We start from the raw sequence: 13513 nt of genomic DNA, 5'->3' as shown, positions 1-13513 counted from the left end.
TCTTGTGGGGGTTTGTGTGTTTTACCTGAGCTAAAATGATCTGTATGACCACTGGAATGGTATTACCACCTTTGCGCTGGGGATTGTGTAGATGATCCGATTTAGCACCTCTCCATGTAATAGGAGCATTTTTTACACATTTATTATGCTGTAGATAAACACTGCATTAATTATCAATTTATAATTTCTAAGGTTGTCTCTCAGAGGGAAAAATGGAGAGTCCTGAGTCGAGTGTTGACATTGGAGGCAGAATCTGAGCCAAGGAAGAGCTGGGGGATGGAGCAAGGTGAGGAGTACAGAGGCATTCTTCCCTCCCAGAGGGAGCTGTCCCCACATCCAAAGGAGAATGTCTGCCAAGCCCGGGAAGATTCTGGTGACCCAGAGAGGCTCCTCAGGATGGCTGGGAGTGACTCAGCCAGGGACAGATTGGGCAGGGCTTGGAACCTGCCCTGGTGGAGGTGTCCCTGCCCACAGCAGGGCGGAATGGGATGAGCTTCCAGGTCGCTCCCCAGCCAGCCCAGCCTGCGATGATTTCGTGGCTCTGTGCTCAGCCCTGTGTTGATTTTGGAGGGTCCTGCCCAGGGAGCTGCTGCAGGTGTGGTGGGCCCTGACCAGGTACACGGAACACCACGTGCAGGGCAGCAACTGCTGGGGCCCGGTGGCTTTGGGGGACGGGAGAAAAGCCACCAGTGTCCTCCCCTGACTTGGTGACTGTCCTGGGGCCACGTGAAGCCATTTTTAATGGGCACTGCCTGGAGCCGGTGAGCCTCTCCCGGCACAAGGATCCCACTGACCGCGTCCATCCCGGACCCTGTGGACAGGAGGGCAGAGCCCGTGAGGAGCAGCAGGGCCCAGAGCCGTGTCCAGGGGAGGCATGGGTGGACAGCAGAGGGCTCTCGAGCCCTCAGCAAGAGCAGGGCCCGCCGGGGGGATGCTTGGAGTCCTGCCCGCTTGTCTCAGAAACTCCCCGAGGAATTAAACATCATTTGGAAATAAAGAGGGGAAGAAAGAGAAAAAGAAAGTTGAGAAGTAGAAAGGGCAAAAGAAAGAGAAAAAAGAAAAGAAAAGAAAAAAGGAAAAGAAAAGAAAAGAAAAAAGAAAAGAAAAGAAAAGAAAAAAAAGAAAAGAAAAGAAAAGAAGAAAAGAAAAGAAAAGAAAAGAAAAAAAAGAAAAGAAAAGAAAAGAAAAGAAAAGAAAAGAAAAAGAAAAGAAAAGAAAGGAAAAGAAAAAAGAAAAGAAAAGAAAAGAAAAGAGAAAAGAGATAAAAGAAAAGGGAAAGAAAAGAGAAAAGAAAAGGAAAGAGAAAAGGAAAGAAAAGAAAAAGAAAAAAGGAAAAGGAAAAGAAAAAGAAAAAAGAAAAGAGATAAAAAGGAAAGGAAGAAAAAAATGTGAAGAGAAGGAAAAGAATAAAGAAAAAAGGAAAAGAAAAGAAAAAAAGAAGACGAGAAAAAGAAAAATATGAAGAAAAATAGGAAAGGATTAAAACAGAAGAAAAAGAAAAGGAAAAAGAAAAGGAAGAAAAGAGAAAGCTCTGTTTTCCCGTGCAGAGAACCTGTCTGCAGGGAGCAGTGCTGTGGTGACGGACTGCTGGGTCCTTCCCTTCCCACCCCAGGGATTGTCATCGATCTGCCTTTGCCTCGAAGCTGCGCAGGGGAAGGAGAAAACCCCCTCCGTCGGACGGGTTGGGAAGAACCCGGAAGGTTATTTTGGTGTTTCGAGTGGGAGTTGAAGGAGCATGCCAGACTGGGTTTTTCATCCTTCCCGTATTCCCCATTGGAATAAAAAAGCGTTTGCCTTCTCATGCAGGATAGATGCCCCAAAGAAGCAGTGCTGGGTTTCCTGTGCAGGGATTGGGAGGGAGCCCTTCCCTGGGAGCTCCATTTCCTTGGGCTCGTCCACTTCTCCCGTGATCCTCACCTTTCCCGGGTGAAGGTCGCATCTCCAGATCCCCCCTCTGTGTCCCGCCTGTGTGATGAGGACAAGGAGACCTCTGCATTTCCCGAATGGCAGCGGTTAATTAGGAACCCCAGAGAGGGAACTGGGGAGCCCAGGTGGGAATTAGGCACATTCCTGTGCAGGCTGTGCCCTGTGCAGTGCTCGGGAATGCCTGTCTGCCCCTTTAACCCACGGCACGGGCAGCCCCGAGGCTCTGCCGTGTTCTCCGTGCACATCCCAGTCCCAAGATAAAGCTGTTCCATGTGATGGGAGCACGTAGGTTCGGGCTCCTGCCATTTCCTGCGCCCAAACCCCTGCCCTGGCGGGGCGAGGGAAGGAGGGAGAAGCCGAGACTTATCTCGGCCTTTGCAAAGTAGGGAAGGAAATTGCCAATAAGACCTTGCACCTTGGGATCAGTTGTGGATATTTGCCTTCCTCATTTATGTGTAAATAAGCCCTTTTCTCTCTGACACCAGGCAGGGGCTGCGAGTGTCTCCGGGCACAGAGCTCATCCTGCACCGAACTCAGAATGCGCAGATGGAGTTTTGGAGAACAAAGAGCTAATCCTGAGTGACCTGACATCATCCCCAGCATGGAGAACAAGGTGTTGAGCCGGGCTGCCGCTGAGCACACGTATTAAATGTGTCCTCTCCGCCATGAATTATGTATCTCTGCATTTCCATTTCCCCACTGCCGCTTGTTTGATGAAATTCTCCTCAGCTGATAAGGATTAAGCCACCTTCTCCAAAGCACAGCACCGAAGAGCCCTGTGCTAATAAACCGGGGTGAGTATGCTGCATTCCCGAGGTGTGCCTTGCAAGGTGCAGCATCGTCCCCTGGGGAGGAAGTGCAGCCAAGGCTGGGCATCCAGCTGGGAGAGGTTTGGCAGAAGTGAGGGGATTGTTGTACACAAGGTGAGGGGTGGGCTGCGGGCTGGCAAACCTCCCCCTGCGAGTTCCTCCTCTCAACACCAGTACCTGGTGCTGGCTGAGGGGCTCTGGAGAATCCACACCCCCACCCAGCAGACACTCCAGGAGCAGAGAGGCTTCCCCAGGATGTGGGAGCACAGGGGATGTTTAGCTGGCTGCTTTCTCTCCAAACCCTGTGGGTAGGAGGGAAGAGATTTACTCAGATATCACAACCCGAGATACCGGCACAGGAGCAATCCCCATCTCTGTCTTCATCTTGCCTTTTGGCTTTTCCCTGGGGAGAACAGGCATCCCTACAAATCCATGGCTCTGCGTGGGACAGGAGCCAAGCCTGCCCCTGAAGCAGCACGAGACACAGCTCTGGCTGCAGCAGCTCAGGGGTTAAGGAGCTGAGGTGTCACACAGCCACTTGCAAGTCCTGGTCAAACACAAAGAGCAGAGCGCTGGAGGACCTGCTGCTCTCCTCGGTGACAGGAGCCAGGGAGGGTTTGTCCTGGTCAAACACTGTCGGGAGAGGGGGAAGGAGTGTGTGTCTCTGGCTTGGACACATTTCTGGGGGGCGTGGTGTCCAAAAATGGGCTCAAGGACAGCACAGTTGTCAGCCCTCAAGAGTTCCCCCTGGACACTCAGACCCTGCAAGGGCAGGAGCATTTCCATGGCAGATCCTACTACCAAGAGAGCTCTCCTCACAGAGAAAGGAGAAACTAGGGTCAGAGTCGGGAAACAATAGCAAAAGAAAGCACTTTTCGTGGAAAAGGGTGATCCCTTGTGAAATCAAGAGACCGGGAGGGGTCTTGGGAGCCAAACGTTAAGTCTGTGGTGTTAAAGCAGCAAGCGCGCGTCGCCTGTGGGGTGGAGGTGCTGTGCAGCCTCGGAACAGCATGCACTGGCATGGGTGGGTGCCCACCCACTCCTGCAAGGGCTCATGCAGACTCCTCCTCCACGCTGGCAGCTTCCATCCCCAAAGCTGCCAACAGGCTTTCCCTTTGGATTTTTCCACAAAGTTCAGTCTGCAGTGAAAGAAGAAGCCACCAGCTGCCACGAGGATCTTACAGTGCAGAGAAACTGCGGGAAAGAGGGGAGGAGAAACAGCTAAATGACATCTTCTCAGGCTTGACCTCACCAGGCCCAGGAGGTGAGGCCGCGTCTCCTGCCTCCATATTCCCCTCAGAGCAGAGGCTCCCGATGAGCAGACAGAGCAGGCTCATGCATCTGGAGGCGCGAGTGGAAGTGGGAATCTCTGGGAACAGCTGCCTCGCGCCACGTCCACGCCGCAGCACTTGCCCTCTGCAGGATGGATAGTTGTCCCTTCCTTGCTTCCCTCCAGCTTATCCCCTGCTTATCCCCTCCCAGCACACCCCGTCCCGTTGCCCCAGGCCTGTCTTGTTCTGTGTCAGACTCTCCCTGATGTCATGGGACATGGCTCCTTGAACAGCACAAGGCAAACAGGAGCACAGCACCCGGCAGCCCGTCTGACAGGGAGGCAATATTTGCTCTGGTGTTTGTTTCCTGAGGGCAGGGAAGATGGATGGGAGAGCAGGCACGCTGCTGACGTGCCACCCTTGCCTTGCAAAGCCCAGCTCTTTGCTCAGTGTGGGTGTGAGGACACATGGTTTGTGTGTAACCAGGGGCTGGTTACAGCAGAACCCTCCTCGCCCTGATCCCACCACTGCTGACCCAGCCAACCTTTGAGGGTGTCATATCCCCTTAGGGTTATTTTCCTGCTGAAAATCAGATAGCTGAGGCTGGATTTCTCTTAGCCAGGAGCCTTTTATTTCACTGGACTTGGTGCCCTGAGAGTGAGCTGCAAAAACGGGTGAGCAAGCAGAGCCAAGCACAAGAGGTCCTCCTAAATATCCTTTGCTTTCTGCTTAAACATTGGAGGCAAAGTCCTTGCACAGTGTTCATGAGTAACAAAAATCCCCAGAGCTCTCCCACAGCCCTCTCCAGTGTGCTGTAAGTGGTTTTTTGGCTGTCCTTGGCCTTGCACTCTTGCTCACACCTCCTCAGCCTCTGTGGATGCCTTCAGTTGCTGCAAAGCCCTGTCCTTGACCTCTCTGTGGAGTTTTCTCTTGGCTGCTGTTATTGGAGGACATTTCTTCCCCCTCCCTTTTATCAGAAAGCAGCATAACTGCTTCATGCCCTGTCTCTCAAGTTTATTGTCTGTACTAGCTTGAGTCCACAAAGCAGATGGAGTCCATGCCTGCAGAGCTGTCAGGAGCAAGATCACCAGCTTCATTCATACCAGTAACACCTGCATGGACACATTTCTCCTCTCATGCTCCTCAGAGGGCAAACAGTTAGGGATGGCAGTGGGAATCCTGCAGGGACATGTGGAGGCACTGACAGGTTTATACAATTACATGTGATTTTGTTAGTCGTGAAACCACCAGCAGCCTGCTGCTCTCCACCAAAGTACAGGCAACTTTCCTTAATGAACACGCTAGAAGGGTGTGGGTTGGAGGTGACGTTAAAGTCCATCCACTGCCACCCCTGCCATGGGCAGGGATGCCTCCCGCTGTCCCAGCTTGCTCCAAGCCACATCCAGCCTGGCCTGGAACTCTTCCAGGAATGGGGCAGCCACAGCTTCTCTGGGAAACATTCTGTGGGAATGCTCCGTGTCCGGTGGTGTCTCCACAGGACCTCTCCCCATGGGACAGCAGCATGAATGGGCTTCCTTTATCTCTGCTTCCTTTCCCCAGCAGTTTTTCAGTAAATCAGAGGAGTCAGATGCTATCAGCACCTGCAACTCTTCTTTTTTGGAAGTAGTGCAGAAGCACATTGGTGACTTTGAGAGTGCTAGAAAAAAGGGAACAGGAGGTTAGTAAATCTTCCTCTCAGCGGCGTCCATTCTAGTGTCCTCACCCCTTTCCTGGCCCTGCAAAGAGAGGTGACACCCACTCGTTCCTCAGCCACATTGCACAGCCCTGCTTTGAGTTCCCTCCTCTCCTTCTGGAAGAGGAAGAGGTGGGTGTGTCATGGGAGAAGGGGAATCACTCCTCGGATGAGTTATTGAAGGGGAAATTTGGTCAGGCTTCCAGTCTGAGTGGTATTTTAGTTGCTGCCACAAAAAGATCTCAGTGCTCCCTCAGCATCGCAGGTCTGAGTGTGATTATGGGGTCCAGAGAGCCCATATCCGGGTGTGCGCAGGGTGAGCCTGTACTCCCTTGGATCATGCCCTTCCCAGAGGAACACGGGCTCCTCTTCCACTTGCTCCTCAGCTTCTGCTCTGCAGACAGGAGTGGCTGCCCCATCCCACACTCAGACCTGACCTTCCCCTTCCTTTGCACTTCCCAGCTTCTTTTCCAGGAGTGCAGATCTGCTATCCATTAATTAACTCAGTACCTGACGGGTGTCAGCATCCTGAAGGGGTTCTGGAACAGCATTGAAAATGATGAAGACTTGGGAGGCAGTGATTTATTGGTGGAAGATTAAAGGAGTTAAATATGAAAAGCTCAAGTGAATGATGGCAAAAGAGAACCTGAAGCCTGTGCAGAGTGGTTTGAAGGGTATGAACACCCAAAAAGAAGTGGTGGCATTGGTGAGATGGGGAATTTCAGCAAAAGCCCTCGGGAAAGCTCAGGGCAAGCAAAGGGAATTGCACTTTGCCAGCCTGAAGTTACCAGGGTCCACACTTCCAAATTCACTCCTCTAATTTAAAGGCAGTGAAGGATTATTGGCTGTAATAAAGCAGAGACATTAGAAGGGCAGAAACTCAGTTTCTCCTTCCTTTTCCCCTCAGTGCCTCGAGTTTCTCTGTGCTCAGCATTGCTGCATCCCCCTGAGCCCCAGGGACCCCTCAGGACCTCCGAGACTTGTCCTGGTGCCAGCACGGATTGTGAATGCCAGGCACAGGCACGGAGATTGTGCTGTCAGAAACTTGCTTGATCAGAACCTTCAATTGGTTTGTGCTGGCCAGGTGCTGCCTCTGCAGAGCGGTGCAGGAAAGCCGTAAGTTATCCAGGCTGGAAAAAACTCCTCCCTGTGAGGGTGCTGAGGCACTGAGAAAGGGTTCTCAGAGAGAAACTGTGGCTGCCCCATCCCTGGGGGTGTTTAAGGCCAGGTTAGACGGGGCACCCTGGGATAGTGGAAGGTGTCCCTGCCCACGGCAGAGGTGGCCTTTAGGGTCCCTCCCAAACCCCCACCTGTGATTCTCTGAAAAAGCCTCTCCAGCAGGGCCATTCACAGAAAGATCCATGCGAAGGAGTTATGGATGGGCTGTGCTTCTTTCCGCCAGGGATCCTGGTTTCCTGCCTGGCAGAAATGCTCATTCCCAGCAGCAGTGGCTGCCCTGCCTCGCCCAGTTCCCCCTGTGCCTCAGTGGGCTGCAGAACGTTCAATGACAGCACTGCTAATGAGATCCTCGGTGTCAGTGGGTGTGGCTGAGGTCACTGTCAGACTCCTCCAGTGGCTGTGCAATTAAGCATCCTGCTCTTCTCCATCACTCTTGCGCACAGCCGAGACAATTCCCCCAAACTTCCAAAAGGTTAAAAAAAAGTGTTGAAGTTTTTAGTTTTAATCTTTTTTTTTTCTTTAAAGCATTTGTACCTTTTAAACCAAGCTAATTATACTTTTTTTTTTTTTAAGAGGCAGCATTTTATCAATATAGACAGCTGGGAGTGGGACACCAATTAAAGTCAGGGAGAGAGCTACAGCTGTAGCAGAACACTTGTTTTTTTTTTTTTTTTCCAAAATTATGACATCAACTTAATTGCAACTTGCCAATCCATTTTCCCCCCAATTAATCTAAAGTGCTCTATTCTTAGGAGCATTTTGGAGCTGCGATAAAGCAAGTCAATAACCTGTTTGCTGACCCTCTGCTAATGACTTTTTTAGTTTTATCTCTATTTTTATTGGTGGTAGACACAGGCAAAACCTGCTTAGGAAGTTGTGAGCAAAGTTGTGCTGTGCCTTTTGCAGCAGGGCCATCTGGTTTAGCTTCGGATGTGGAGAAAAAGAGTGGCTGGGACGACTCCAAACTGAGATGTTAGCTGCAAAAAAAAAGGAAGCAGAGCGATGAACGCTGGCAAAAAGATGCCAGCTGGGCAGGTGACCCCTCTCCATCCAACTTGCAGCAGGACTTTGCTGTGGGGCTCTTTAATCCGTGGTGTTGGAGCAAGCCTGGGGAATTTCCAAATTTCCAACAGGAGGAAGAGGGAGGTGGTGCAGGCAGCGGGGAAAGAGCCAAGCAGGAGCCTGGGGCATGTCCCTCAGCAGCTGGTGATCTCTGCTGGGTCAGAAGGCAGCTGCTGACACCCTGCACCTCTCCTGCCTGAGCCCTCACAGCTCTGTCCTGCCCCGGAGCTCAGATTCCCCAAAGCCTTCCCCACCCCTCACTTCCCACAGCTCCGTCCTCTGTCCAAGCTCCTGCTCCATGCCAGGACCCCCCAGGCTCCTCCCTCGCCCTGCCCCGTGGCCATGGCTGGGGCCAGAGGTGTCTCACCGGTGAAGCAGGCATGAGGCCCTGTCCCAAAACACGCTGCTGTCTGCCCCATTCCCTACCCTTCAGCCCCTTGGATTTCCTCAAGGAAATCCCTCCTCCAGAGAGCATTTCCCTTGCTTGTAGCTTCCAGCTGCTGTCCTTTCCCAAAGCACCCTGAGAGGGATCCCTGGAGCAGCAAGAGGGAGACGGGGAGGTCTCAGTGCTGGAATTCCTTTGGGGTTGCTGAGTGCTCACAGGCTTCCCAGGAGTGCAACCTGCAATTAGCTTAATTGCTGGCTCTCCTCAGCCTGTGCCAGCCAGGTCTTCTCCAAATAACCCTAGGATATTTGGGGTTGGAACAGACCCACAGGGAGCAGCGAGTGCCGCTCCTGGCCCTGCACAGGACACCCCAACAGTCCCGCCCCGGGCCTGGGAGCGTTGTCCAAACCCTTTGTGAACTCCTGAACTCCAGCTCAAGGATCATTTGAGATCCCCTCCTATCAGGCATTCTCTGTCCTCACTGAGAAGCACGGGGAGCAGCTCAGCAGCCTCTTAACCTTTGCTGCCATAATCTCCACAAGCCAGGGCTGCTTTCATCTCTCACACTCACATGTGCTTCTCCAGCTCCTGAATCATTCCCATAACTCTTCCCCGCAGCCTCTCCCATTTATCTCTCTGTTCTTTTACAGCCTGGGTGCAGGAGCAGATCAATCATTTCAGAATTACTTTCCAGCTGACAGAACCTCCCGGCTCCAGGGCAGCTTCTTCCCCTGAGCACCTCCCCCAGAGCGGGGTCCCCCCAAAGTGCAGGGTGTTCAGCCCCTGGCTGCTCACAGCAAACAGGGACAGGCCAGTTTGGGTGTCTGGGGGGCGTGAGGCCAGATTAGCCAAAAGCAAGGCTGGGAACGACCGGGAGAGCTCAGTTTCACACCGGGATGGGTGCACTGCACCCCTCAAACCAGCACCAGTTTGGCTCTAAAGGATGTGAAGGCTTCAGCTATGTGTGAGCCAAGAATTCCTCCAGGAAGCCCCCGAAGCAGGAGTGGCCCCACAGGCATCGAGGTGCGTGAGCTTGGAACACGGAGCATGTGAATAACACATGGATCCAGTGGCTTTTCCAGGACTCATTCACCAAGGAATAAAGGCAGGTGTCAGTACCAGGAGTCTCATGCTACACTGAATGCAGCTTGTCCACAATCCAGCTGCTTTATCCCAAAACTGTGATGGCCTGGGGAGCCTTCCTGGAGCTCTCCCTGCTCTGCAGTGTGGCTGCATGGTGGGATCGCCCCTGGAGCAGGGCCATCTCTCAGGGCTTGAGATTCCTTGCACAGGACTAAGAGATCCTTCCTTGCCCAGGGGGGAGAGACCCTCTGCGCTCAACAGATCCTTGCTGAGGCTCTGAATTAACACTAATTATCTCCCTGTAGTTAATTCATTCAGACAGAAATCCCTGTCCAAGCCTGAGACCAAGACTGGAGCTGGCCACAGCTCAGCTCCATCGGGAGTCCGGGCAGTGAGGGGCTCCACTCAGCAGGGGGGTCTGTCTTACCCTTTTGTGCCTTCAGCCTCTGGGCAAATCCTTCTAAATCGATTCTAACTTGATTTTCCTCTGTGTGTTCCACCCCTGTGGGCAGTGATAGCGGACCTTGCCACTGAGCTTTGTTCAGCTGCATTTTTCTTAAGCTTATATTAAAACCACTTTTGCCAATACCTTTGATGGGGATCCTTTCAGGGACCCTGAGCTGCTCATTCACGACAGACTGTGCCCACAAAGGGTCGGTGCAGTGAAACCCCTCCCTCCCTCCCCGCTCAGCCCCGGGCTGTGCCCTGCCGGTAGCTGTAAATGCTGTCCCAGCCTGGCTGTCCCCTGCTGTAATTTCAGGCCATGACTTCTGCTGCTGCCCCTGGAAGCTCCCCCTTTGCAATGACCTTTTGCATAATTGATCACTGTTATTGTCTCCTCTCCCCGTCCTCCCTCCAGATTAAATGACACCGATTGCTTCCCAGTAGCTCATGTTTTCCTGGCCTCTCATTATCCTCACTGCTGTCACATGAGCGCCCTTTGGGCTGTCCTTGAAGTGAGGTGCTGAAACTGGACCCAGCCGTGCAGCCTTGGGCTGTAAGGGGAGAAGAGGCACAGTGCCTCTGTTGCTGTCCCCTCCTCTGTGTCAGCCCTGCAGAGATCACCCAGAGGTCTGGGCACATCTGGAGAGGGCAAATAAAACTGGATTCCCTCTCTGGGCAACCTGTGCCAGGGCCTCCCCACCCTCAGCGTAAAAACCCCTTATATTGGGTGTAAATCTTCCCTCTTTTAGTTTACAGCCCTCCCCCCTTGTCCTCTCGCTGCAGGACCTACTGAAATGTCCATTTCTCTTAAACCCCTTTAGATATTGAAAGGCCAGGAGGATGCTGCTTCTGGAGTTGTGCTGTTTCCCAGAAGGATCACGGAGGAGTGGATCTCCAAAGCCAGCCTCGCTCAGGGAGCCGTGGTGGCAGCCCAGAAATTCCTGGGGACACTGCTGTCACAGAAGGTAAGGCTGAGGATGTGTGACAAGAGGAAGAAAATGAAGATGCTCTCGAGCTTTCCAAAAGTGTGATGCACCATTTGTGTGTGCCAGAAGCCCTCACATTTGTCAAAGCTTAAAGAGAGACAGACATAAGTGAGCCGGGGAAAAAACCCATCAGTAGGAAGCAATTGGGAGTTGTAGGAACGAAGCAGCTCAATTTGACTCCCTGTTCACAAAAGAAATCTCTAGAAATCACCAGACCCCAGTTTTGCTTGTGATGATTCTCTAAATGAATGAGTCTGGAAGTTTTATGAGTCTGTGCTGCAGGTTACTGGGGAGCTGTTTGACATGAAAACCATACCATGTATTTGAAGGTTTCTTAAAGGGAAGAAAAAAAAAAGCTGTTTACAAAGTGCCCCAAATTTTACACTCTTCAGGCTGTTTCTTGCTCAAGGCAAAGATTTCTCAGGGTCAAATTTCCACCCAGGTGAAGCTTTTGTGGTGCACTAACAATATATTGAAAGCCCCTGTACCAGTCAGTGGGAGGCAGCCTCCTAGGAGTCTCCTGAGGATTTTGGCTCCAGCTGAAACTGTTTGTGCATTTACTTGTGGAAATCCCCAGTGCAAGAGCTGACTTGCCCCACCACGGCCCAGTGCCCAAACACCAACTCCCTGCAAACCTCTGCTGCACCAGGATTTCTCCTTCTGCTCTCTTTCCACTAACCCATAGCACAGATACTATTTTCATTCAGATGGGACTTGCCCAGAGCTGGCTGGAGACAGCAGCCAGGACAGCAATCAAAGCAGGAGGAAATGGAGCAGTTTTATTCCTGCAGTGTCACCAAAGCTCCAACTTCCACCTGGGAGCAGTGAGGTCAGGGCTAAGGAGTTCATACAAAGACAAAAAAGTCACTTGAGCTGGAAAAACTCTGCACAGGATGGAGGCTTTACGTAAACCAGGCTCACCCTTGCAGCCTTTAAGCATCCTATCCATTCCTATCCGCACCCATCCAAGCAGGACAGAGCCAGGCTCCTGTTCTGTGTAGTTCCTTTGGAAATGAAGGAAATGATGGCCAAGAGGACAGCAAAGTCTGAGAAGAGTGCACATATCCTGTGCTGACTGTACTCTTCCTACAGCTGGACCCTCTCTGGGCTCTTCAACCACTCTGCTCCCCTTGCTTTGCACACCTGGGCTGGCAAAAGGCGTCATGGGAGGGAATAACATCCCAGGAAGGAATTGCCCCTCCAAGAAGGGAATCTTTCCCCATTCCTCTTGTTCTTTTCTCTGTGCTTGTCATCTCCCTGAGATGAACATTTTGGATTTCCCCTTGCAGAGGTCAGGAATACCCCTGGAAGATAGCTTGGAGAGGGACAACCACCCCCATCCCAGAGGGGCCTGAGGTGCACCAGGGATGTCTCCCTGACCTTGGCAGGAGCTGCAGAGGCAGGAGGCACCCCTGGGACTCAGAGGGTACAGCTTGTGGCTTTTTGGAGCACGGCCTTCCTGGCAGTGCAGCCACCAAAGTTCTAACGAAAGGTTTTCCTATTTCCCTGGCGCGTTATTTCAACAACAACAAAAAAAGCAATTTCCCAGTCGGTTTTAGTTCTTTTTGATATGCTGCCTTTATCTTTGGCGCTTTGTGGTGCTAAATAGCTGCTGCATTTCACACCAGGAGAGCACAAATCCCTGTATTTCTGCCCCAAAAGGGCAGAAATAAACATGGATGTAGTCACAAGTGAAACCACTCATTCTATTTTTGTCTCCCTTATCTCTGGTACTCCAACAAGATTTCTCCCAAGTCTTTCTTCTCCTTGATCTCGCGTTTTTCTGTTCCCATCGTCTTCTTATCCTCTTTTCTTCCTTCCCTAGGTTTCTGGAGTCTCTGCCTTTCATGCACAAAGCCGGCAGCTCTCTTTAATCAAACACAGCAATTAAGAAACTCTCAATTACAAGTGTCACCCATGTCATGATTTATTCCTGGCTTCAGGACTCTGAGTTCACTTATTATTGCTCTGTCTGGAGAAGTCTGAGGGGGATGAAGTGCAGGGAACTGGATCCCAGGTGCCCCCAGGTGCAGCATCCCTGCCCGCAGCAGCCCCAAATCGTTATTGAACGCAGCAGCTGAGACGTTCTTGTGTGATTGGGAAGGAGGTGGTTCCCAGAGGAGCCAGCACTAGCAGGCACACAGGGCACAACAGAAGCAGCTCATTTCTTCTTCTTTTTCTATTTTTCCCCCCCAGGAATTAGGAATCCTACACTTCGCTTCTTCCCTTTGTACAAGAGAAACATGGAAGTGGAATTATCATCTTTTAATCTCAGAATTAAAGCCCCAGAGCTCTGTCTGCACTAAACCACAGCCCCGAGGAGGTTCTGAGCAGCCACAGCACTTTGGTCATTCCCTGAACCCAGGGTGAGGGCTGCTCACAGGTGAAATTTGGGGAAGGAAGGGGAAAGGGAGACCACTGGACTTCTGGCTGTGTTATGTGAGGGAAAAGGTCATTTTCCCCTTCATAGGAGACATGCACACATTTAGACCATCCCTTACAAATCTGCCCCTTCTCAGGGGCTGCGCCCAGCATGCTTTTATTTGCATTTTGTGCCTCTGTACAAGAAAGAATCAAGAGGCCACCAAGAAATGCCAGCAGAGGGGACAGAGCATTCTCCTGTCACAGTGCTCTCTTTGGGCATGAACTGCCCTCTATCCCCTGGCACCCCTGCT

The 13513-nt window shown here is 51.8% G+C and overlaps 1 long non-coding RNA gene across 2 annotated transcripts in view; it reads left to right on the top strand.

Annotated features, from left to right (window-relative positions):
- LOC116437099 overlaps positions 1-13513 on the top strand; it is a 59965-nt gene that overhangs the window by 20887 nt on the left and 25565 nt on the right. For both annotated transcript variants that reach the window (XR_004237164.1, XR_004237163.1), the window contains exons 4-6: positions 193-286; positions 2412-2720; positions 10674-10817. This is a non-coding gene — a long non-coding RNA (uncharacterized LOC116437099). The remainder of the gene's footprint in view (positions 1-192; positions 287-2411; positions 2721-10673; positions 10818-13513) is intronic.

The sequence above is a fragment of the Corvus moneduloides genome, chromosome 2, assembly GCF_009650955.1.
Source record: "Corvus moneduloides isolate bCorMon1 chromosome 2, bCorMon1.pri, whole genome shotgun sequence".
Lineage (NCBI taxonomy): Eukaryota > Metazoa > Chordata > Aves > Passeriformes > Corvidae > Corvus > Corvus moneduloides.
This window is presented reverse-complemented; position numbering and strand designations above follow the sequence as displayed.